Source organism: Emydura macquarii, unplaced genomic scaffold (genome assembly GCF_026122565.2).
Source record: "Emydura macquarii macquarii isolate MOO-44397 ecotype Brisbane River unplaced genomic scaffold, CSIRO-AGI_Emac_v2 contig_2636, whole genome shotgun sequence".
NCBI lineage: Eukaryota > Metazoa > Chordata > Testudines > Chelidae > Emydura > Emydura macquarii.
In genome coordinates this window covers 17284487-17310328 of record NW_027132773.1, presented here as the reverse complement: position 1 = coordinate 17310328, position 25842 = coordinate 17284487, and positions in this window count along the sequence as shown.

Below are 25842 nucleotides of genomic sequence, written 5' to 3'. Positions count from 1 at the left end.
GCATTCCCCTGAGGAAATCCTTTGGGTGGCTAAGACACTGGTGTTGTCAGGGAGACGACACCCAGTTAAGCTTCAGCATGTTTCTCTCCATCTCACGAGAGGCAGGAGGGTAATAAGAGGATTCTCAGTCTTAGGCACCCCAAGAAAGCGTGTCAGGCTGGTGTAATGTTGATTACATAGGAAAGCAAGGTACAAATTCTTGCATGATTTAGGAAGATTTATGAACTGGGTGAAGCTCAAAAGTTTCATGAAGAACACTGTAAATTGACATTGGACATTTTTATGTGCTTAAAGTTTATATTTGTGTTGTAGGATTTTTAAAAGTGTGACACAAAGATGAAAGAAAAAAGGGGAAGTGACACAAATACACACTTTCTAGCACAACAGAAATACTAAATGACGGAATATTTTAAACGTGGCTAATTTCAGCATACATCTCACATTGCTCAAAATGGTAAGTATGCATGGTAAGTCACCACCATGGAACCTAGTTTAAAGTCCCAACATGTATTAAATTGTCAAAGACTTCCAAAGAGAACACTGAGTTCTCTGAAATCATCCATCCTGCTTCAAGCCTGACAGGTTATTCTTTCTGGGCTGGTCATTTCACTTTATTTTTGAACCCTATTGCAGTATGGTATAATCAAATGATTGCCGTACTCCTGTCAGCTTGTAGCTCTGTGATTGCTGTACTGCTGCACCTTCAGCTTCTTCCTCACCTCCTGCAGGCATAGCTCCTTAGCTAATCCCTTTGACCTTTGCACACAGCTCTGACCCACTGTCATACCAACTATAGCCCTAATCCTGAGATATGCTGGGCATGGGGAGTGGGAGAGAGAATGAGTATTCAGTTTCCAGGAATTCCTCTCCAAAGCCCAGGGAACAACAGGAGGCATCAGAGAGAGAGCAGGGAAAAGGTTCTTCATTCCTCATGAGCCTGTTCATGAGAGTTAGGGGGCAGCAGGAAAGCTTTCCATCCCAGTTCTGCTGACCCCTGAGACATCTACCAGCCACATTTGTCCACTTCCTGTTGATTTTAGAAGGAGAGCTTTGGATATTATGAAGTCAACAGGAAAGCCAAAAAAAACCCAAAAAAACAAAAAACGCAAAACAAATCACACTCCTAGTAATTTCCTAGGCTTTCAAGGGCAGGAACTTGTTTAAGTTTAACCTGATCAATTAAACTAGGCTTATCATCAAGACTCATCCATTTGCAACAGTAACTTGTTGTTCAATATTTCTCTTTATCACTAAATCCTCACCAGTAAAAACATCCCCGACAAAAGGACTCTATTCAAGTCTTATCACCAAACATATATAAAATGTAACCTGACATTATTTTCTATTGAGGAAGAAAATTGCTAATTCCATCAGTCAGTCTTTTTTGTGCATTAAAGAATGGTGAGCAGAATGCAGTCTTCAGTAATTTGAATGGCAGGGTTTTTAGTTGTTGTGTTTGCTTGCAATTTTATTTTTAGTGTTTTGTAAGACACAAAAGTATTCGTGATGCCATTATATACTACTGTAAATCAGATGCAAATCAAAGCATTTTTCTCAACCAGAATAGAATTAAGATTCCTGAAATACACTCAAAGATTAAACATAAAATGATCAAAGTGTAAAAATCTCAGTTCTTATCACAGTTTCCACCAGTTCCATATCTAACTTGAAAGACATGTCTACAAATCTCTACAACTTAGCTTTGACCTTGAATGAGGACAAACACGTGGATTTTTAGTGTCAACTCACAACTGTATTAAACGTAACACAGGGGAGAGAGGTTACCCAGACTCTCACCTCAAAGGCATTTTAAGTGATTCCAGTACAGGGTTCCTATCATGTAACCCATAACTTGGGGTAGACTTTCTTCAGCCTACCCATAGGATTCAGCTCATTTTTCTGACTCTACTGTCCCCCCACCCATGAAGGGAACACAGGGTACTAAGTGGGACATCTTGGCCCATGAAGGTCACAAGGTCTCCCCCTCTCCCATGGGCACAACGCCCATCAGCAAAATCTCAGGTCTTTTTCTTCTGGGAAGTGTTTCTCTTATCCTGTTAACTACACTGGAAGTTGGCCACTGAGGGGGCACCAGTGACCATCTTGATTGCATCTCCGTCTGTACTACCTGGTATCAGAACTTCTCCCTGCTCCATTCCCTCATTTTCCAAAGCCAGATGTTAGCCCCACTGTCTGATAAAAGTACTCTCTTATCCATGAAACACCCAGACTGATTATCACAGAGGTCCCTGTGCTGGGCCACAGAACCACCAGTCTCCAAGAACATTATGGCAACCTCAGGGTTCACCTTTTTCTGAGCCTTATCCACATAAGGGCTGGATCCACAGCTCCCCACCAAACCCACCTTGTGAGCATTTCTGGCCAGACCAACCTAAATGTGGGACCATAACTGCTTAATCAACCCAATACTCTTGTGAATTCTATCCCTCAAATTGAGTCCAGCGCAGGCCCCAAGATCGTTCCCCCATCCCACCCAAAGGTGAATAACCAGGGATTCCAGTGAGTGCAGAAGAGACATAAGCTGATCCCACAGTATGCCTCTCCTGTTGAACCACTGAACGAGGGGAGCTTCAGCCTTGAAGCCCAACTGTGATCCACCTGCTTATCTGGCTGCCTTCTTATTGGCTTAGTGCACTACAGAGACCCAGGAAATCCACACATTGAATGTGCTTTGAATATCTCCTAGAATCAGAAATAAAGAGCGTTAGTTACACTTTTGCCAGTCCCACGATTCCCCAGCTAATACATGTCAGAGAATCCTCATCCATCTCTGAGATCTCCACTCTTAATGTATCCATGAGGAGTGGCCGGGGGCCCTTCAGGACACAAGAGGGGCCATCCCCTCTACAGCCCCCTTGCCATTACTGTGCCTTTCTTTCCCCCTGCAGTGCTGACCCTGCTACAGCTATGCGGGGTTGGGGTGGGCCTGCTGTAAAGCCAGCAGCTGCTTGCCATCTGGTCCTGATGCTACAGGTGCTCTATGCCACCTACCCCAAGAGGGTGGGGATACAAAGCCTGCTGCTGTCCCCACAGTGGTTCCACAAGGACATGGGCCTTGGCACCCCTCCCACCATGAGCTGAAAGCAGGGGACAAGAGAGACCCAGGATCTTCCTAGGTCCCAACTGAATGGTTCTTGAATTGGGCACCTGAAGCATTCCCACTACAGCATCAGCAGCTCCACATGTTCCTTGTTTTCCCCGCCCTCACAAAAGCAGGGGATGAGGGTGGGGTTTGGGGAAGGGGAAGCGGCACCATAGTCCATCCAGGCAGTGGGACCCAGGAAGCCATATGCTCCTACAGGTGCAGTGGCAGCCCCTCATGTCCCTCAACTCCACCCTCAGGAGTGAGGAGGGCAGTAGCACCTCACTCAGGCCTTGCAACACCCCCAGTAGGTTGGGAAACAGTGGTGCAATCCCTGCAGCAGGACAGAGATCTCTCTGCCAGAGTGCACCCCTCACAAGCAGGGAAAGCAGTCTCAGAGCTCTGGGCACTGCATCTCCTGGGTGCAGAAGCCACCACAATTCTTCCTTGCCCTGGCATCCCGGAACTGGGAACCTAAATGAATCCTGGAAAACAAAAATAATTAAGGGAACCTAGAGGTGTGCTGAAACAAAGCAAAATGAAGCGCTATGGGGCATGGGCTAAGGATTAAATTAATGAAGTAGAGGGCAAGGGACCAATCAGCTCCCTTCCTCTCCCATCTGGCAAGGAAGTGGCTAGAGACTCTGGAGAGGGAGGAGCCAACCCTTCATTCCCCCCCCCCAATCAACTGCTATCATCCCCCATTCAACTGGGGCTGTCTCCAGTTACTGTAGGCCCCATCACATTTCCCACCCATTGAGGCTGGTGGGTGGTATTATCCTGACAAGCAAAAAGGGGATGTGTCATGGTTCTCTGTAAGACAGCAGGATCCCAGTTTTGCCCTGCTTATGACCTCCCTCCAGGCCTGCACTGCAACCACCATCATCCCTTGAGTGGGAACTCTCTGGGATCAAGATTGCCCTTGTGATGTTTGTACACAGTGGGGCTCTGGTCCTTCAATGGGATCCTTATGTGCTGCAGCAGTAGGAACTTCAAATAGTAACTACCATAATCATCATTCAGCATCGGATGAGGCCCTGTGGGTCCATTAGAATCTCTCTAGTCAATTGCATGATGTGAACACTCTTTCCTGCATGCAGCCTACATAGAAATCCTTACCCCTACTGGCCTAAAATTCAAGGGCACCCTTGAGCCCTACTCCCAATGAGGACTTTGGACTTTACTTCAGTAAGACCAGGAAATTGCCCATTCTAGTTTCATCTACCAGGGGAGAAAACCAGACCTTAATATAAACTCATATTTTCTATAATTTTTGCTGTCTAAACTGAATTCAGCATAAGTGGCTTGATTCACTGCTGTGTTACTCCAGTTTTATGCCAGCATAACTCACTGAGATCAACAGTTCTATCAGGCCCCCAAATTTGTTTCTCCTCCCTGCTGTTCATCCTTTAAAATAAATAATAGCAGTCCCACAATCATCCTGAGAGAAAATGGAATGAATCAGTTGGACATCAACAAGACATCTCTTTAATATTAAAAAATGTCATTATTCTGTAGTTGTCTGGACGCTTTTAGGAATGGAATAGTGGATGTATGGTGCCACACAATAGGAACCCAAATTGCTATGGCCTTATGTCAAAGAAACTAGCCTAAGAGAAATAATTGTAAAATGGGTTGTGCTAAAAATTGTATTTCCTTAATAATCTGTTGACAATCAATCAGAAAATAAATATTTTGAATGCGAAGGTTTGCACCATATTTTTTCCATTTTGCTATTTGTATGTATATTGCAAAAAAGTCTTCCCTGAGGCACTCTTGGAAGATTAATTGAAAACAAGTAGAAATCCTTTTTTTTACTAGTGTAAATGCGGCAGGTTCCATGTTTATTATGAGATTTGGGAAACAGATTTTTTTTTTCTCCTTAAACTGATCATTGTTAAACTTCTCTTGAAGCAAGAGGCAATTTTGCTTCTCAATTTTTCTTTCAGCTCAAGGAAAGAACACCGTACATGAGAGACTTTATAAAATTTGGAATGCCCTCCCATTACTTGATAAATGTTAATATGTCTTCAAAAGCATTAGCCCAGAGAAGAAAACAGAGATTAAACTAGTGTGAGAAAGAGTGAATGAATTAATATCAGTTCATTTTCTGTTTTTACTTAGGCCAATATTCCATTTAAGCCTATTTTGACTTACCCACCAAAGGACCTATGCACTAGTTAATGTGTCTGCACAGGAGCGAATTTCATCCATCCTTAATACTAACATAATGTTAGATTAGCATGATCAAAGCCTCAGAGTAATCAGAAGTAGTTTGGAGTCACTTGGCCAGATTTTGCTCACATTGATATTAGCGTCAGTGAGAACCTGTTGTGTTGCATGGCTGGAACTAAGTGCTCTTATCAAAGATTAATATACCACGATCATAAACTATTTTATTTGCTGGGGTCAACATTCTGGAATGACCAATTTGGTGGTTTCCTTTAGTTATCAGGTGTAAGTAGCCCAGTAGTCTAACTTGCCTTCATGAGGCATTCTATTGCAAAATGAATGAAAGCTGAAAGACAAGAGTGGAAAGGAAAAGAATAACAGGAAAAAAGGAGGAAGGCCAAAACACATGTAGGGTAAAGGGGACAGTCCCACTAAAGCCATCCTACTGTTGTGAAATTATTTAATTATCTAATAAAATGGAAGACAGCACAGCTTCCCATCCCTATCTACTTTAAAAACTAGCTATCCCACAGGTGACACTGTTACCAAGAGAATTTTAGAGTATGGGGTTACCCTAAAAACTGCCAGTTAGGTGTGGTAGTCCGGCCTATTGGAATTTCCAGGGAGACAACCTGCCTTCCCTTGAAAGGACACAGATACAGCCCTCCGATCAAGGTAAAACACACAAACTGTGATACTTCGAAAACACATGTTAAGTTTATTTAGAAGTGATGGGTTACATTGAGTAGAGATAGAAGTAAATATTATAATAATAATACATCTATATTCTTAACACTATAATACTTAACACTATATTTAGACAGCAAGCGTCAGCTAGACAGTTGCTGAATGGGTACCAGAGGGAGAGGTTTTAGGCTTGGTCTACCCTTACCTCGGCGATTCTGCAGCAGTCGACGGGAGCTATGCAAAGTATGCAAAGAACTTGCGTAACTCCCGTCGACTTCTGTGCTTCTCTTTTGCGCACCGTCTTCATTGCATTGTTCCTGTCGACACAGCGCTACGCCACTTGAGAAGGTGGTTTTAGTATGTCAACTTCTGGATCAACTGAGCGAGTCTTCACTGACCGCCTTACTCCTTAAACCTTAATCCCACTTCAAACATTCCACTTCACTGACAGGCATTTTTGAATGTAGACTGCATTAGAATTTACAAAATCCTTGGCTACCATGTCCTTCTGCTCTGTTAACCACTAAGAGGGTTATCTCAAGCTTAGACAGTGCACGGGGTCTAAGTTAGCGTGCTGCATACAGCCTGTGGTGTTCCCCTACTTAGCAGAGCTTTCTTGTCTCTCTAAAGTTGCTCCTTATTCTGTTGTCCTGTTCCTTCAGCTCTTTTCTTCTTCTCTGATATCTTCCTTCTTCTGTCTCCTTCTTCTTCAATACCAAAGCAGCCTGACGGCTGTTGACCTTATATACAGTTTGGCAGCTGAGAGGGGAGTGAGAGAAGGGAGGAGTATGATGGAGCTATTTTCATCTGCCATTACCAGATTCACCATTCATTTTCTATCTTAAAAATTCTTTCCCTAAAACTTTTTACTGTTTAATCATTACAGAATGCCTAGACACTGATACCACTTTTTGTTTGTTTATTCTCCATTTTCAAACCCCTTTTGGGTTTTTCTGCAAACCTTTTCACCTGATCATTCTTTTTAACAGATTCAGACAACTGAGACAGAAATCTTTGGCTTCAACACCCCTAACGCTCTTGTCAATGCACACACAAAAACCCAGAAAGGGAAAAACACATGGGCTACACAGGGAAATCACAGCATTTATCATTTAAATTATATTTTCAATAGCCTAAAAACAGCACCTTATTATAATTCCTAAATGCAGTAAAACTTGACTACATTAATAAAATGTGACAATCCCTACTTTTTAAAAAACTGGTGAAATTAAACTTAATGCAATTATTTCACTTTAGGGTTATTTGGTATGTTTTCTGTTCGGCTGGGTATTTTACAGCAGGAAAGGACATATATTGTATCTAAAAAATACAAGTTATTTAAATCTCATGTTGGTCTATATAAACCTAACTTAGTAAGATATAACATGTACTCCTGAGGAAATTCTGCACCACTGTGCAATGCAGAATTAGTGTTCTATGTAGAATTTCTTCCCCCCCACTCCCCCCACCTCCGAATTGGAGCTGCAAAGCTGCTGGCTGCCACTAGAGGCTGCTGGACTGGACAGAGCCCAGCTCCCCAGCTCTCAAATAGAAAACACTGCCAGAGGGAGGTGGAGGAAGAGCTGCAGGGTTCCCAGCAGCTGCAGTTCCCGGCATGCCCTGAAGGAAGGAAGGAGGCAGAACACAGGAAATTCCATACAAGCCTGGAACCCAGCATCAGGCTGTTTCTTCCTCTGGATCCCTGGGCTCTAGGGGCGAGGGGTTGCGAGTGTCTGGGCTGGGGGGTGGGTTGTCCCGTGGCTGGGCTCTAGGGAGTAGGGAGTGTGGGTGTCTGGGCTGGGAGGCACCCTGCAGCTAGGCTCTGGGGTGGCAGGGTATAGAGAAACAGGAAGAGGGTTGTTGTAGGGGTTTCTTTAAGTTGTGACTCCTGGAGGAATTTTTTTTGTGTCTATATTGTTACAGACATAGCTGCTGACAGGTATTTTGAAATAAATTATCAATATAATTGAACTGGTGTGATTATCTAGTGTTATTTTAAACAAATAAAATATGTAGAATTTTAAAATATTGGGCACAGACTTTTGAATTTTATGGCACAGGATTTCCCCCAGGAGTAAATACAGTGAATACCACTCTAAGGGCTTTGGGAACTGGGTGAAGGTAGGGCATATTTCCAGGAAATGGATACATGCCTGACTGATGCCAGCTGTGTGTGCATGCTTCCCGTTAATGCTGTGTAGCTAGGTGATCAGATTCCTTGTGACAGCCAGTGTCAGAATGGGACCCATTTAACCTGAAAGGCAAAATCATTTTCACACACACTCACTCCCGCCCCAACCCTCTAAATGAGGTAACATGGCTGGGTACTGGACAGTTCTGTGGAGGGGAAGAGGATTGCACACTGTTGACCTGTAACACGGGACCTAATCCTGGAGAGGACATGAGATATGTATAATTTATAGTGTGTGTAAAATTGCTTTTTAATAGTTATGAGAGAAGCCAATATAGATGAAATGCAAGTAGCAGAACATACAGTCTGGACATTGATGTTAGGTAGGCTTGGCAACAGGCTAGGCCCCAGTGCAGCCTATAGTAGTTCAATAGTTAGACATGTTTTAACATAAGGGGTACAAGGGTTAACATAAGCAGCTTGATCTACGGTTATAAGATTTAGCAATAAGTGCTTTGTAAGAGACAAGTTAACCACAAAAGAACAGTTTATCCTTGAACTAGCAGATTTCTCGTATGTGTGGGGTTAGCTGTATTGGAATACATTAATGTATTGGAAACGCTGGGAAATGTATTGACTATTGACGCAAATAGGTTAGGTCAACAATCCCAGTTATGGGTAGCCGGAAGGCCACACATGGGAAAAGGGCCGAGCCCTAAGTAATTATGGTCACAGAATGTAAATGTGTGGGAAAAGGGGCATAATGCCTGATGTATGAATGTTCACAAATGGGACATGACAAGAGTAGGCAGAAGGGGCTTGCTAGCAGCTCAGGGCTGGGTGGGACAGTGTGCATCTGGCAGGGAATCCACATCTGAATTGTGTGTGTGTGTGTTGCTTAATAGTCCTAGTCATGGTTTGACCTCCTCCCCCCCACTGTTCAAATACAGAGCTAGTTAAGGCTCCATTAACAATCTTTTTGTTTTGTTAAATGACCACTAGAACTGAAATCACTTGCTGTGGGACAGCGTTTTCTAGCCAGCCTGTTTCAGGAGTGACATTCTCCCAGGAAGAGCTGAAAATCGCTAAGAGTTGGGGGAACCGCAGGAGACTGACCTGCAGAGAAGCAGTGGGCAGCGGAAGATGATGATGTGCATTGGAGCAGCCGGTGGAACAGCCAGCGGAGTGGCAAGTGGCCGGCCGGGCAGCAGGCGGGGCGGCAAGCAACATGACCAATGTACTTGGGGAGGGTGTGTTGCTCACGATTCTATGTTTGTGAATCCTGCTTGCGGCGTTTTCCCAAGTTAGTGCCAGGTCACTTTTCCCCTTTTTTAATTAAAAGTCTCTTTTGTACACTCAATCTCTGTGCTTGCAAGAGGGGAAGTATTGCCTCTAGAGGTGCCCAAGGGGTGGAGTATAATTGTCCCAGGTTACTGGGTGAGGGAGGGTCTTGAGCCAGTTTTGTGTTGTATTGTTGAATGTAACCCATAGATATTGAACCCGGTTCTTGTTTCTGCCGACTTCAACTGGCAGAAGGGATACACTGGTATATACTAGTACTGTACTAGTACTAGTAATATAGTGATGAATCAGCTGTGTATGCTTAAACTCCAATTATAAAAAGTGTATTTCTCTTATATATAATACTTTACTATTCAGTGTAAACTAGATTTTAGCTGCAACAGTGTATTATCTTTTATCTGTTCCCAGCCAGTTCTGCTGAGTAGGAATATGACAGCTTTATTTTAGCTCATGTGCATATATTGAGCTAATTCACCCTTCCATCTCTGAATTAGCACTCCGTGCAAAGTATATCTCCAACAGTCACCCAAGTTGTGTATCTGTAACTTTCCTACTAGCCTGACAGTGAAATCTTCAGCTGCATAACTGTGTACTTCAAAAGAGGGCAGCACGGAATGAAGTGTCATCTCTTTGCAGAAAATTCTATTGTCTCTTGGGACTTGGCTCAGACTGACATCACCCAAGTCACTGGTTTGTACTGTAGTTGCTGGAAAGGTAAGAAATGGGCTGGTGGTATTGAACAAAAAGAGAATGGGCTGTGAGTGGCTTACTCTGAAATGCAGGGACTTATCTGCTAACGTAAGCTTCAGAAATAATTCTGTGTCAAACTCAGGGTGGAAAGTTTCCTTGTAATCTTAAATTGACCCACAACCTTCTAGCCAAAAATCATGCAAACAGCTATAGATCTACATATTATCTACAAATAAAGTGCTCCTCTGCATCTTTGTTGATTTGGTCCCCAATATTTTATTGTTATATGGGCTCCTCATGTCCTGTTGATCTGCTGAGCCCCAGTGGAATCCAAGGCCAATCAACTTGTTTCACCTAACAAGAGTATGTTTGGTCAGGTCCCTGCAGGTGGCACTCTTATGTAGCAGTCTAGCCCTAGCAAATGCACTACAGTGGCAGAACTGTGATCCTCTCTTGCACATCTAGAAGAGAAACCTAGTCCTCAGTGCATCTCAAAGCACCACCTAGCTCGCTAGTGAAGACATCAAATCTTTGGACTCCATAGGTAAAAGAGTACAAGAGGAACTAGTGGTTGGGGAGTTTGAAGCTCAAAGATGGAGAACTAGGATTTGATGGGAAGAGTCTTGTTCAGGAGTTCAAAGCCTTTCAAAAATTTGCGTTCTGCTCTGAACCTAATAATTTGGTGCCAAGAATGCATTATTAATACCACTTGCCAGTGAATGAAACACTTACTGATTTATTTTTAAAATAAAAGTATGAAGTATGTATAAATATTATTTGGCTAATACTAAATATTAGGTGTCTGGTACTTCACTGACTTCCATTAAAGTGAATCAGTGTAACAAAGGCCATGTAACCACTCTGCATCCAGGCCTGTAGATGAACCACTCATAAGCAAGAAGAATCTCAAGTTATTGGTCATGTAAATAATTTTAAGGAATATCCAACCTATTGGAGAAAACCTGATCCAAGAAGACAGAACAATGACATGGACAAAGTTGCTACAGTGACTCCGCTTATTCCTCATGTTGTCCAATGATGCAAAAAAAGCTGTACATTTTGCAGCCTGACATGGCTCAGGAAAACAAAAAAAACAAAAAAACAAAAAAAACTTTCTTCAACTTGGGGGTCAAGTTTTACTTAACTGGTTTTAAATCCAGAGTAATTCCATCAGTTTCAATTATGTGTTACCTATTCTAGACCTTGGGATTTTGTTAGGAATTTATCAAGAGTCACATTTTTTCAAGCCACCAGAGACCAAAAAAACATCTTCACATGTGAGTAAAAGTCTTTTTGACTAGAAAACATTGCAATTTTGTTAAATTAAGAAAGTAGCTGAACTTACAGCTTGAGAATGACATCCTACTTGTGTTCACAGGATAGATATCTGTGCAGTATAGGAAATGGCATTCTATGTTTTCCCTTTGAGGTTTATTTAAACTTCTGAAATAGATCTAAACAAACACCTTAAGTTTCTCAGACATTCTGAATGAAAAAAGCTATTTCTGTACATTATCCTATGCAAAGCTGGACCAACTCTGTTGAAGAGGGGCATTCAGAATCTATTACCCATTAAGTCCTCACTTCCTGTCCACTACACTGTGCCTCAGACAGACCATGTCTACGGGTGAGAGAGTCATTCAGTTTCGATATCCACTCAGTCACTGGCCTTTTCACTAAAGCCTTTTCACCGTGCTTCCCAGCTTGGGTAGATAGACATGTGCTGCACCAACACGCTGCTCAAGATAATGTGCTAAAATAACAGTATAGATGGGAGTAGCATTGGCAGCAGCTCAGGCTAGCTGCTCAAGCACAGACTTATGGGGTCCAGATGGGTTTGTGCTTGGGTGGCTAGGCCAAGTTGCCACCCAGGCTTCCCCTGGCTAAAACTGCCTTGTTTAGCCTGCTCGCTTGTCTACCTGAGCAAGGAAGCATGCTACCAGCTGAAGTGTAGATGTACCCTAAGACTTCCAAAAATCTGGCCTAATATTATTTTGACCTAGAAAAAGAGAGGTAGCACTTTGCACTAGGAAAACAGTTTATGTTTCAAGTTTAAATCTGGGACTAAGACTCAGTGACAAAGAAGGGTAGTTAACCTTTTTGTTACTCAAGACACCTGTTGGTCTACTGATACAAAAGGAAGCTGAACTAAGCTGAATGGAGAATATTTGCGGCCCTGTGAGGCAAGTCTGTAAGGAGATTTTAGTAAGAAACACCAGGTATTCAATGGGCCACTGAATACGCACCAGTCTCAATTTCCAACTGGTGTAAGGTGTAGCTCTGCGCAGAAAGGTTGCAGAAAGGAAAGAAGACACCCAAAAGAGAAACCCCGTCAATCCCTGGCAGGGACCTTCAGACAAATCAACAACGCTTTGTGATCAAAGGTTCAAAAAAAAAAAAAAGAGAAATTATCTTCATCCATTGCCAAAAGCAGATAATTATCGGATTGTTTACTGCACCCATAACCCACACTGAATTGAGTCAACGAGACCTGAGGATTTCCGATGTTGGAGTTAAGAACTTTGATGATATTTTCCAAAAATTGGAGCACTGAGAAAACCACACAGATTATTCAGAGAGACATCTGATTGAATAGTGGAGAAGGAACCTCAGAAATAACTGACCTCCAGCCTTTAAAACAAATCTGGCCTTTCTTACTCCTCTACCCATTGGTACTAGTCGCAATGCATTCCAGGGGATATCCAGCAGGGCATGTGGAAGAACACAATTTATCCACCAGTTTTGCTCTTCTCAAGTTCATAGACTGACAGTAACAATTTCAGTAAGATTGTAGGAAGCAATAGAGCAATAAGCATGTCAGAAGATTCTCTCTCTTGACTAATAGATTCAGGAATGTGCAGGAACCAAGATAAGCATCTAATTCAAGGTATGCAGTCTATCTAGAATGATTTGTCCAATTTTAGAGAATTATTCTGGTACAGACAACTTAACATGTTTCCTCTTAGCATTCCATTATCCAGTTCAAAGAGAAGTGCAAACTGTAAATTATGTTAAAATTTGCTGGATTTTTCAAAATTCGCAAGAATTTCAAAGAGCAAATAGATGCCCTCTGTGCATCGTGAAGGGCTGGCCCAGAGCCCCCCCAGGCCAGGGGGGTGAGGCCGCCCCATCCGAGCTGGTGCTGAGCTGTGGGGCTGGAGTGGCGGGTAAGTGCAGGGGGGTGCCTGGGCAGCTCGGCTCTTCATGAGGGGTGGGGGGTGCAGGAGGTACTGAGGGACACCTGCGCATCGTGAAGGGCTGGCCCAGCACCCCCTCCCCCCAGGTCAGGCATTTGCGCCCCCGCAGCCTCATGACTCCCCCCCCTGCAGGTATAGATCCGCCCTCCCTGAGGCAGCTGGGGGGGGGGGGTGACTCTGGGAACCCTCCTGCCCTCCACTAAAACTCTGAAAGAGTTGGGCCCTGATGCAACAAGACACTTGAGAATGGGCATAACTTTAAGCACATGAATAGTCCCATTGACTAAAAGGCATATGTTTGAGTACTTTGCTGAATTGTGACCTTTTTAATCAAACCCCTCTTTCCATTAGGGCCACTTCACTTTCTCCCCTTTGATTCCCCTGTCTTTAGATCAGTCATCGCTTTTCAGTGCAAGAGAGCTAGACACAACATTAAATCCATCTGAAATACCAACAATCTTAAGCTGTTCATAAGCAATTGGTGGGGGGAAGGGAAGGAGAAGGCCTCTAAAACCCTGCTAGCAGAATGTGCTCAGGTCTTGCAGTCAGATTCACCAGATTCATATTGGACTGTTTGCCAGAAGGAAAAAACAAAACAAGAACACTTAATATTGTTCTTCTCTCTCAAAGAAAAAAGAAAGTCACTTGCAAAAACAAACATCTTAATTTTGCTTAGACTATATTGTGTGGAATTGTTACATTAGTTACTTGCTATTATCTCAAAAAATTAAGAACTAAAAGAAAACATTCTCTTTCTAATAGAACTCAATATCCTTGAGGGTTAATCTTTTCTATTTTCAAAGAAAACCCTCCTGGTGTTAAGTACCTACATTAGAATGCAGTATGTAAACACCTCCAATCAATGCCTTCCCCCCCACACATGTCCCTAAAGGTCTTCATGGGAGATTATTGCTCTAAAAGACTACTGAAATTTATTATTTTTCTAACTGAAAGGGAATCCTCACTAGAACTGGGTGAAACTTTTTTTACTGAAAAAATGCAGATTTGAGTCATCTAAATCATTTCACAAATTCCTACTGGTTTCAGATTGTTTTGGTAAATAAAAAATACTGAAAATTTTAAAAAATCTAAATATTTTATTGATGTTTTCAAGATGAAACATTTTGATTCAAAAGAACTATTTCAAATATTACTTTAATTTAAAAATAAAATTATGTTTTAAAAAGCTCAAAAATAAAATGAAATGTTTCATTTGGTCCAAAACTATTTTTTAAACTCTCCACTTCACTGATTTTTTTTTAAGTTTGTTTTGGGTCAATCTACAATGACACCCTCCCAGCTTTTCCAGAACTACAAACGTGATTGGGAGGGGAGGGCAGGCAATTATGTGCACAGCTCACAGCTCTAATCCTCCTATTTTTTTCTCTCTGCTCTGCATGTGTGGAGTTTGGATGGAACAGACATATTCAAAATACTTGTTACATAAGAATTTTGGTTTTATGACAGCTAAATAGACCACAATGTATACTGGTAGGGAAAGAGTTAAATGTCCTACTGAGCAGTGGAGAAAATAGATGTCAGTTTCCCCTGCAAAAACTGCAGAAGAACCTCCAAAAGAAAATGAGATGAGGTCTCAGCTGGTAGCTCATTAGAACTTGGATGATAAAAGGCTGCTGGAAAGCAAACTTTCATTAGGAAGAGAAACTGTTGCAGTTACTGGACTATCTGCAAGGTCTAGGATGGTATTTAAGGCTCAGTTATAGAAGCCTGAATGCCTTTATTTCACTTATAAATCTAAATAAATAAAATAAAGCTTTATTTTAGAGGAGTTACCATGCAAATGAGATGAGGTAATGTTAGTATGGGAGAGACAGTTTAAGTGTCTGAGCATCCCCATTGAGAGCTAGATGTGTTAAGGAACCTGACTAGACTCAGACTTAGCTATACGTACATATAGTTAACAAAAATTCTGTGACTTTTGTCATGGGAAATCTGACTCCACACTAGAGAGGACTTTCACCCTGTAACTTCTGCAAGACTTATTCCTTACTTGTTCTACTCTATTTGAAGATTGGTGAGGCAAAGAGGTTTATTTTTAGCTTATAGCAACATCTTAGAGGACATAGCCAATTTACTAGCAATTCTTTGCAGGAAGTGTCTGACCTATGTCCTTACACTTATGCTTTGAATTTGTGTTCCCAGACATGCACATAGTGCAAATAGTGGGTTTATTCACTCTCTCCAAGATGGAAGTTATATGTGAACATCCAAAAAAGAATAACCCCCTTTTTATATTTAAGGGAGAGAATGGCAGTGAAGGTCTGAAAAGAAGAGATTAATAAATAGATGCAGATTTTCCAGTCATTACTAGTTATGTATTAGATACATACCATTATCTATTACATTCTTTTATTACTGAGTTTGTGTTTCCAAAGTGATCTACATTAGATACTTTCCAACAGATTCCCACGTCAACCCTAAAAACAGGCTACTCAAATAGACAATATCCATTAACAAATGTAAATCACCTCAAAGGCCACCAGCCTGAATACAGGAGACCATGTTCTTTTAAATTCTTTCACGGGATTATAGCTTCAATGTTACCAAACTAATGAGAAATGTACCCTAAAAGCAAAAAACTATCTAACCACCACCAACCTTTGAACCAGAAACATGGTGCTGGAACCTTTTCTATAAGATATCCATCAAAGATGTATCACATGCAGCGAGTATAATTATTACATGGCCAAAACAAATTTATTAATCTCATACTTATTAAAAAGAGAACATGTGCAGAATTGAGATAGCCTATTAAGGTGAAACATGGCACAAAGGAGCCAAGAGAGTATTTCCATTGACTTCCATTGTCTGGGATCAGGCCCTAAAAGAGGGAATGACGACATCCGGTGAAGTGGGTTTCTGCCCATGAAAGGTTATGCCCAAATAAATTTGTTAGTCTTTAAGGTCTACCAGAACTCTCGCTGTTTTTCTCTTTAGGATTTCCCTTAGGCCAATAATGTCAATTCCCTATGGTGCCCAAAGACTTACCACACACCAAAATGTGATAGTAATCTAGGATATTTAAAGAACTATTTCTCTTAATATCTTAAGAACTTAACATAGAAATCCGATAGCTTTCCTCTGCCTATGGGAAATGTGGCTTCAGCATAGGATCATACCTATCAAGTATATTGTATTATTATATCACTTCAATAAATTGAGTCCAAAACCACAAGCAGGTAATAATATTTCACTAGTACATCAGTGAGCTGATGTTAGATAGGACTAAATACCCTTGGTAATAGTTTGGGGAATCTATCTGTATGTAGGCTGGTGGACTGATCATGAACCTGGGACAATCAGCCTCACCCAGTTCAGTTTGTAGCACTTTTCTCAGGGCTCAGGTTATTCCTCAACGCACAAACAAAAGGAAACATGGAACAACCAAAAGCAACTGTTCTCATCCAAGATTATGGACCCCGAGGCCTCCAGCAGCTAAAGGTTTTAGACCTTCCCCAGCCAAGGGGGTAGGGAGTCTGCTGGGCCTGCTTGCCCGCTCACAGCCTTCTGTTGCAGCCACAGGAGAGTATTCTTTCAGCTCTCCCCTAGACCCAGGCTCCCTCATGCTGATGAGGATCTCGTTTATATCCCCCAGCTGGGAACTAGACCCCATCACTAGATGCTGTCCAGGTGAATTAACTGATTCCCAACACATACCTGCTGGGCTGCTCTCAGCAACAGAGCTGGCTGCTTCCTGGTCCTTGAAGGGGTAGATCACCTTCTTACACTGCACAATTTATGAAAGCTGTGTGAGTCAGCCTGCAAAATCCATTTTGATAGTAAGACTGGTCTTTGCCTTCCTGCTGCCTTTTACCTCCACATTGGACTGGAATTCCAAAGGGTGCAAGCAGACAGGTGCCAACAGAAGGTCATTAAAATGGAATGACTTTCCAATCAAATAGAGCCCTTCAGCCCACCTGACATGGGCCCCAATGACCAATACTGATCCCAAAGACACTTCAGAAGCTCTCACACACCCTTTCTCAGAAGACATGGGTAGCTGTAGCATATAACAGACACTGCACAGTATTCTAACACCACTGCTTTTTTACTTAACAGATAAAGCACAACAAAGTTCAGATCATTTAGAAAACAGACGTCACAAATGCAAGGTCCCTCACCCTCCCCCTGGGAAGGGGAGTCCCATCTGTGCCTAGGAAGGTGGGTTTGTCTGTGCCTCATGAGGCTGCTACATGCAATTGCTCTCAAGATACTGGGAAATAACTAAAGAAGGACTGCTAAGAGAAGCTTCTATCCTTTTTATAACCATCCAGTTTCCTCTGTCAGGTAACTCTCTGTTCAGTCTCACCAGATGATCCATTGTTTAGGTACCTCCACCCTCGAGTTCTAATGTAAAAATCTGGCTATCACCTCCAAGGTGCACTATGTGCATGGACAGTCAAAGTTTAACTATCCTCTATCGCCAGCCCAGTAGTACTACCCTTTGGAATCTCAGTCCAATGTGGAGGTTACAGACAGCAAGAAGGCAAAGACTAATCTTACCATCAAAATGGGGTTTGCAGAGAATTCTTAATCTCACACAGAATTCATAAATTGTGCCAATGCTCATCACACCCAGACATTCCCTCTCTATCCCATATTGCAGAGAAGAGAAACAATCAGGCTTAATTTGGCTGAATGCCATCCAGTTAGGACTCTGATTGAACTGGTTATTTTGGATCTTAGAGCATTCCATATACTTCACCCCTTTGCTGTTTACAGATGATCATACTCAAGCAGAGGCTTTGCTCTGCCTGCCTTATGAAGATATGTATACTAGCCAGCTCCCGGTTTGGGAGTCAGATATGGAAGGAATGAATTGGAGTAATGTTCAAAAGGAACACTGTTTAAGACCTCAGAGACACATACCCTACATCTGACTTCTTTCAGAAGGTAAAATAAAAATGCTGCCAAAGTACATGAGCACAAGCACTCTTCTGAGCCCAGACTACCTGTCCAAGATCTAGGCAATCTGTTGGGGGCACTTTGGCCCAGATTCACACAAAGTGATCTAAATCCCTAAATCTGGGGGTTAAATCCCACTTTTAGGCATTGCTGCAATCCACAAAACCTTTGCTCAGCTGCTACCTAACCTGGTAGACACCTAAACTCACTTGGTGCCTAAATTTATGCTGTAGAAATTTCCTCTATGCACCTAAGTTTCTGCCTCTGGGCATGCACACTGCTCTCAGCTAGGTGTCTGGATGCCTAAGCTCCTCAAACCAAGTTTCCCTGCCTATCTTGGATGTGGGGCTCAATCTGGTAGGCATACTCTGAGCATGCACCACACAAGCTGTGTGGGGGAAGGGAAAGACAGAGTGAGGCCTCTCTTATAACCATTAGCCCAATGGTTAGGGCATTTGCCTAGGATATGGGAGACTCTGGCTCAATTCATTCCTCTACTTCATGAGGAGGTGGAAGGAGTTGAACAAGGGTTTCCCACCTGTCAGGGGAGTGGACTATGTTGATATGTGGCACTCTTGGTGAAGTGGTTCCACTTTGTATTAAATATTTATTGGGCTAAATTAAACATGAGAATCATTCTATTGACCAATGGTTAGGGCACTCACCTGAGAGGCAATAAACCCTGCTTCAAATTCCTTCTCCTCCTCAGGCATAGGAGAAATTTAACTAGGATCTTCTACATATTGAGTGAGTAGCCTAATACCTGACTGAGGTTATAAGGGATATCCTCCTCATTCCCAGGATTTTTGTGTGTGGAGTTAAATATGTGCCACCACTGTTATTGCAAAGAAATGACTTAGGTGCCAGGAGAGGATTCGGTGCTGTGGATCCCAGGCATAGATAGACACCTCCCAGCAGCCCAGACTTAGGAGCCTAACTCGCTGAGAGGGACAGGGCATAGGACATCTCCCTCTCTCCTTAGGCAGCTTCTCACCCACCATTCTGCCTTTTGTAGATCCCGTTCTCACATGTCTATCTCTCTTCAAGCATTATATAGGGAGCCTTGGGGACTAAACCAGAGTTTGTGGATTCCAATGATTTTCAGTGTCCCTACAAGTCCCTTTGTGGATCCAGGCCCACATCTCTCCTTTACATTGCATTAAGCAGGAGACTCAGGAGAGTCTTGGCTAAAGATCTGAGTCTTTTTCACAGAAGACTGTACTCAGTTCAGGCATCACTGTAAAGGATAGATTTAAAAAAAAGTTATGTTTTGCTAAGTTGAGAAGCTAATTAATAAGAAGTGAGTCCAGCCTGGTGAGCTACTCATTAATTGCAAATTGAATCTCTTGTCTGAAATCTGCTGCCCTGGCTCCCACCATTGACTGACTCTTTGCTGCCAGTCTTTATTTTACCACTGCTTTATTTCAAACACTCCGTTATGTGCATTTTGTTGCTGAGCCCATCTTCTGCCCTTAGTTCATTGTTGTCATGCATAATATCAGTATAATTTTGTGCTTGGTTGATACACTGTTAAGTATTATTACAAAGCAGAGTGCCACAAATCAAAACATTTCTATGGCAGCTCTGAGGAAGGGGCCAGGTTAAAAAGGCTAAATGCACACAACACTTTGTTCATTCTTGCTCTAACTGTAATATCCGAATAACTATATTTTAATAATTAATTATACAGTATTTAAACTAAATATTTTAATATCATTTAGCAAAAAGTCCTTGTTGATATAGAAGTACATTTGTCATTAGCTTAAATTTTGATGCAGTAACATTTCAACAAAATATTAATTATTAAAATGTTTTGTCAATCTTGGGATAGCTTTAATGAATCATTTTGAACATGGTGCATATATCTACTAACCTGGTTGCTTTTGATTTTTCTCCCCAGTTAACGTTTCTCTCTTTGTATCAAATTATTTGAAATCATAACAGATCAAAAAATAATTGGCCAGAGGTGTCATTACTTTGCAGTGTTGATTATGGATGATAATCTGACTGGAGTTACAGTGTCTTCTAATTCATGCAGTACTTATGTCTATTTTGATGAGATGTTTAAGGACAATACAGAAAACCAAATATGGAGTGACAGTCTAATAAGATGTAGTCCTGTTAAATGCAGGTTCACCAAAAAGAGCTTCAATTCACTTCCCCCATGTTGCAATTACTCTTTGCTGTGCATGGAATCTTCTTTCGGTAAAGCATAGCTGAAAAATTGTGAGAAGATTGACAGATGAGTTGCTGAGGTAATTGCTTGGTTCCTTTCCACCCCCCTAACTTTCTGTATGATAAATGAAGGCTTAAATTCTGAATTCTACATTCTAATCTCAGCAGCACAATCAGTTACAGTAAAATGCCAATATTTTTTCTATACTCTTTCCTTCCTGTTTATCGTTTTGGTCAAGGGATGGGATTTATATAAAGTTTATCCAGTCAGAAAAGAAAAAGGAATATAACTACCTGAGAGATGCAGCTTTAGCTACTATTGTTGTCATCTGCAAAATGATATATTAAGTTCTCTTTTTAAAGTAAGAGCTAAGAATAAACACGTTTTATAACAGATGGATCTGAAGCCAAACATTTCCATATCAAGACTGTCGGTTAGCATTCAGAATTCATAGTCCATATAGCTATAGGATTCCTGGGGCCAGATTCTGATCTCCTACTCCAGTTTTGCTTTCCTCCTGTTTTACACTAGTAATAGGGTCCTTTCTAAATGGGGAGAGGAAAGAGCCTACCAAAATTAAAAGTCCAACGCGCAATAGGTTTGAAACTGAAATGGTTTTGCAACTGAGTTCAAAACAATGTTAGTGAATATGTTTTCAGAGTCAGTTTGGCACATGCACAGTAGCACATTCTGGTCTCTGATCAAAGCCGTAGAACGCTGAGGGCCTTGTCTTGCAGCACTGAAGTCATTGGGACTTCAACTAGAGCAGGACTGGGACTTTGAGGCTAATGGCTTGGTAGGGTACAAGCACATTTCTGTAAATTGGTTCTGGCACAGTATAAAGAGTTCATCTTGTGGGTAGATACAGAAATGCACACATTGAAATGCAGCTGCGGAACTGTCTAAATAATGGTTTAATAGTTGGCTGTGTGGAACTGATGCTGATGCTCATAGCATCAAAGGGTCAATGGCTTAATCTAAAGCAAAACAATTAGATCCTACAGATTTTTGAAAAAGTTAAAAAAACCAGTTGAGAATGTAAGTCCTACTGATCAGCATCCAGAACTTTCTTTACCTCTTATACAACATTATTCACATTGTACATGGCAACAAATAATAATGCTGATCTTAATTAGAAGCTCCCATAAATTCAGGACCAAGATATTACTACGATTGCCCTCTACATACCTTCTACTAAGTGATAGATATCACATTTCATGCCATATTCAATATAAGAACAGAGGGGACAAATTCAGAGGATTTCATCCTTCTCAGAAAGTCTTCAATTCCAGTGTGACAGAGACTCAATGCTGGTTCATTACTGTCAGCAACTCTTGTCAGGCCTGACATACTCACTACGCTGAACACTGCTATAATATATACCCCAAAAGTAGCATATAATACATAATTGAAAAAATAATAACTCACTGATCATTAATATTGTTGCATGATGTATGTATGGTGTGTGTACAAAGAGTTATAAATGTGTACTAGAATTATGTTCTGAAAATGGGTTTGACAAGCAATGCAGAATCACAGTCTGCCTTAGACAAAGGAATTTATTTACTTGTCTGAGTCAGGCAGAGACAATGAAAGTACATTTGCATAAAAGGTAAACAAAGCTAACAAGGGCAGGGGGTAACAACTCAACTATCACCAGCAGCCAAGGAGCCATCATGAAGCATCTCTTCCCAGCAGGAGAACAGGAACTTTATCTAAGAATACATTTGAATGGTTTACTAGGCTATAGAATCAGCTGATTGTATATAATATTACTGTATTATAAAAGTGTATTGAGTAAAGTCCTTTATGAAAGCCTGTGACACACTGGTGATTAATATAATCATGAACTGTCTGTATTAACACTGAGGAATTTTGGATACTCACTGATATTATGCTTTAAAGTCTGACCAAACACAGGTAGAAACAGGTTCTCTTCCAGACAGGAGGGACAGTAGCTATCTACCTGTCCCTAATGTAAATTAAGCATTATGGAATCAAAACAATGGAAGCCCCATTTACAAGCAATTCAGCAGGGGGATGGGAAGTCAACAGAAAGGGAAGAACAGCAGGAAGTCTTCTTGCCTTTTAACAGAGTCAATGAACTTTAGGAGATATAAGTGGAAACAGAAAACCACTTTTGAGTACTCATCACTTCAAGGGGCTAGCTCTTGAAATCATTCGAGGTTGGATTCTTGGACCGGTGGTTGAAGTCTCTGGGAACTGAGTTTAGGTAAGATGTGTTTAGGCAAAGATTGTAACTTGTTGTAATTAAGTTTTAGTCTTAGAAGTTTATTTTTATTTTCTATCTTTATTAATTATATTTTGTATTACATAATCCTATGTCCATTTATTAAGAGAACTTGTTTTACTATAAACCAATTCCATGCTGCAATTGAAATAAGCATGTTAAACCCCAGCTAAGTTAATGAGCTTCAGTGCATTGCTTCTTTAAAGGAGCAACAAATAACTTTGGTAAATGTTCCAGGAGCGAGTGGGGCATTTCAAGGAGGTGTCTCTGGAAAACTCAGGAGCTGGGGTTCACGGTTGGTTACCAGCTAGGCAAGGTAAGTTTTGGACCGGCAAAATCCTATAGAATTTGTTGGGCAAAGCAGACAAGCTGGTATGTCAGGGAGTTCCCACAGAGCTTAGCAGTAGCAAAACTCTCACTACTGAGGCTGAGTGTGGTAACACAGTAAACTTACAATTCTGGAAACCTTAGCAGACTGTCACAGTGGTAGATAGTATGGCGGAAATTCAGGACTGGGAGGGCAGTGGGACTACTCTGCAAAAAGTAACTGGGTGGTGGAAGCCTGTGTGTGACCTGCATGTTTGTAAGGCTGGCTCTTGGTGTTAGGGCTGTGAGCTATGGCACCATAGCATTTAAGGCATCCAGAGTTGCAGGGTAAACGGTGACAGCTCCTTCCTGATCTGGGTTGAACGCCATAGTATCACATCCATATAGTCAAATGTTTAATCAGTTTCTGGTGGCTTGTTGGAGGCTTGAAAAAAAAGCTTTTTAAGAGGAGACCTGAATCATCTAAGTGCTTTTGAAAATGTTACCCTGGGAATAAATATGATTAATTGATTAAGGAAATGCTTTCTGAGAAACAAATTCTCAGCTGAGCGCCCAACTTGAATACGTGGAGTTGATACCAAAGAGATGATGGAGAAAGGCAGGTGGCATCCTGCCACCAAGATGACCATAGGGCTGTTCCAATGAGGTTATTTCACCATCATGGCTGAAATTGTTATGCATGCCCCTAATGTAACCACATTACACGGAAGAGGAACAGAACATCCACACATCTCACTTTTCTTCTTTTCCAGCCAGTTGGTACCCAGCTCATGCCTTCTTGCTGCACAGTGCCATACAAGGAACCCTGACATGCAATCTGAGGATGTGTTCTCCCCTGTCTGCTCCCCTGTCTGGTCCAGTTGTCTCCCTTGCACAGTAGAACTGCACTAGTTCTGTTGTCTGAGGTACTTCCATGTTGGAGCACTGGTTTAGATTTGTGCCTGAATAACTATGCAAAATATGTCTCTATATTTTACCTGTAGTCCTTTAAGAAACAATACTGTGTATGCATGTGATGTGACACAGAGGTTACCCTGGCAAATAGCTCACAAGTTGCCAGAGCACAAATTAGAGTAGTCTCTTGTCATCTTTAAATTGGGTACGTTCGTTTTTGTAAAATTGTTTTTGTAAAAAACGAAATGATTGAATTAGTAACTTTTCACAAAACAACCTGCTTATTTCTGCTGATGACACTATTTTTCTTGGATTAATGCACATTCTTGAAGGGAGACATCTGCATACAGTTAAAAAACCTGAAAGCATTTCTCATGCTGATGGTGGGTAAGGTTTGGCAGGACACTGCAGTGGGCCGTAGTTGTAATGTGATGCAGTGGTGATAAAACACCACTGCGTGGCAGACACTTGAGCAGCAGTCTCAGCATCCAGGAGAGGAAGGATAGTAACAACCACAGAAGAAGAAGTTTTCAAAGGATGGAGGGTAGATCAAGAGCAAATGATATAGTCAGCGGTTTCTGTACAACAGTCCGAAGTTGTTATGAGCATGCCGCCACTGGGGGAGGGAGACATAAAGCCAGAAAGTCCTATTGGATAGACAGTGTTGTTAGACACATAACCAATAGATTTAAAATAAAAAGAGGAAGGAAAAACATGGGTGGGGATAACAAAAGGGTACGTAAGAAGAAAATCAAAAAAGGGGGTGGAAGAGGTTTCAGGGGGTAGGGGGGAGGCAACAATTAACTGAGCAGATATATTTGCCAAGTTGGCACGGGCAGAGGAAGCGAGGGTGTGGGCGGGGGGAAACCAAGGCATATATCTAACATATCTTCTTTTAACGTATTGAACAAATCACGAGCTAACATATAAGCACATCCCTTTGATTGGGATATAGTCATATTGATTATGATATCGAAGGATTTTTTAATTGCTGTATAGAATCCATCCATGGCTGCATCAATAGCAGTGAAAGAGTATAATAAGCCAGCATTGGTGTATTTTAGGGCCTGGGTAGTCTGGCTTTTAACCCAGGCATTGTAAGATCTATCCGCATTGGCATTAAGTGAATTTATCATGGAATTTGAGCTTCCAAATAGTCTCCCAATGTCACCTAGGATGCTTCGCTTTTGTCTTTTTACTGTGTGGGTGCGGACAGTATATTGGTGCACTAGTATCTTTAACTGTTCTTGTAGCCATTGTAAAGAATTAGGGTGGTGGAAACATACAATTTGTAATGGTACAGTAAACTTAGACAAATCATATTTAACTTTAACAGAAACCATAATTACATCACGTAGAAGTGTCTTATTATACCCCAAATAGATAATACTGTCAGGAGGGGTGGAATGGAGCACAGGTGGTAGAGGAGACATAACCACATTTTCACCTGGAAAGACAAAATTAGTGCACAGAACGCATATTAGATAAACTTATTTATACAGCTTAATTCTGGTTTTGTGAACCCATGTTGGGATTTCTTGTACCTTCATGGATGTATCTGTATGGGCCAATACCATATGCGGACCTGAGTATTTTGGTTGGAGTACACCAGGACTGTATGTTCTTACCATGACCTGATCTCCCTCCTGTACATCCATCCAGGAGAGGGATTCTGGGGAGTCCTGAGTTTCCTGTCTGTCTTTGACAGTCAGTCTTAAAGGCTGCAAAACTTCATTTAAACATTTGATGTATTCCCATGTAATATCAAAAACCAGAGGGAGGGGAGCCGGAATTACACGTCCTTCACCCAAAGACATGGTCATTCCAGTAATGAGTTCGAAGGGTGAGACTCCTGAGGTGGCATTAGGAGTTACCCTTATCAAGAGGAGAGCTGCGGATAGTTGAGCCACTCAGCTAGTTTCTTGTGAAAGTAAGGCTTTTGTGATTTTTATTTTTCACTGTTTGATTGGCTCGTTTCACTAGCCC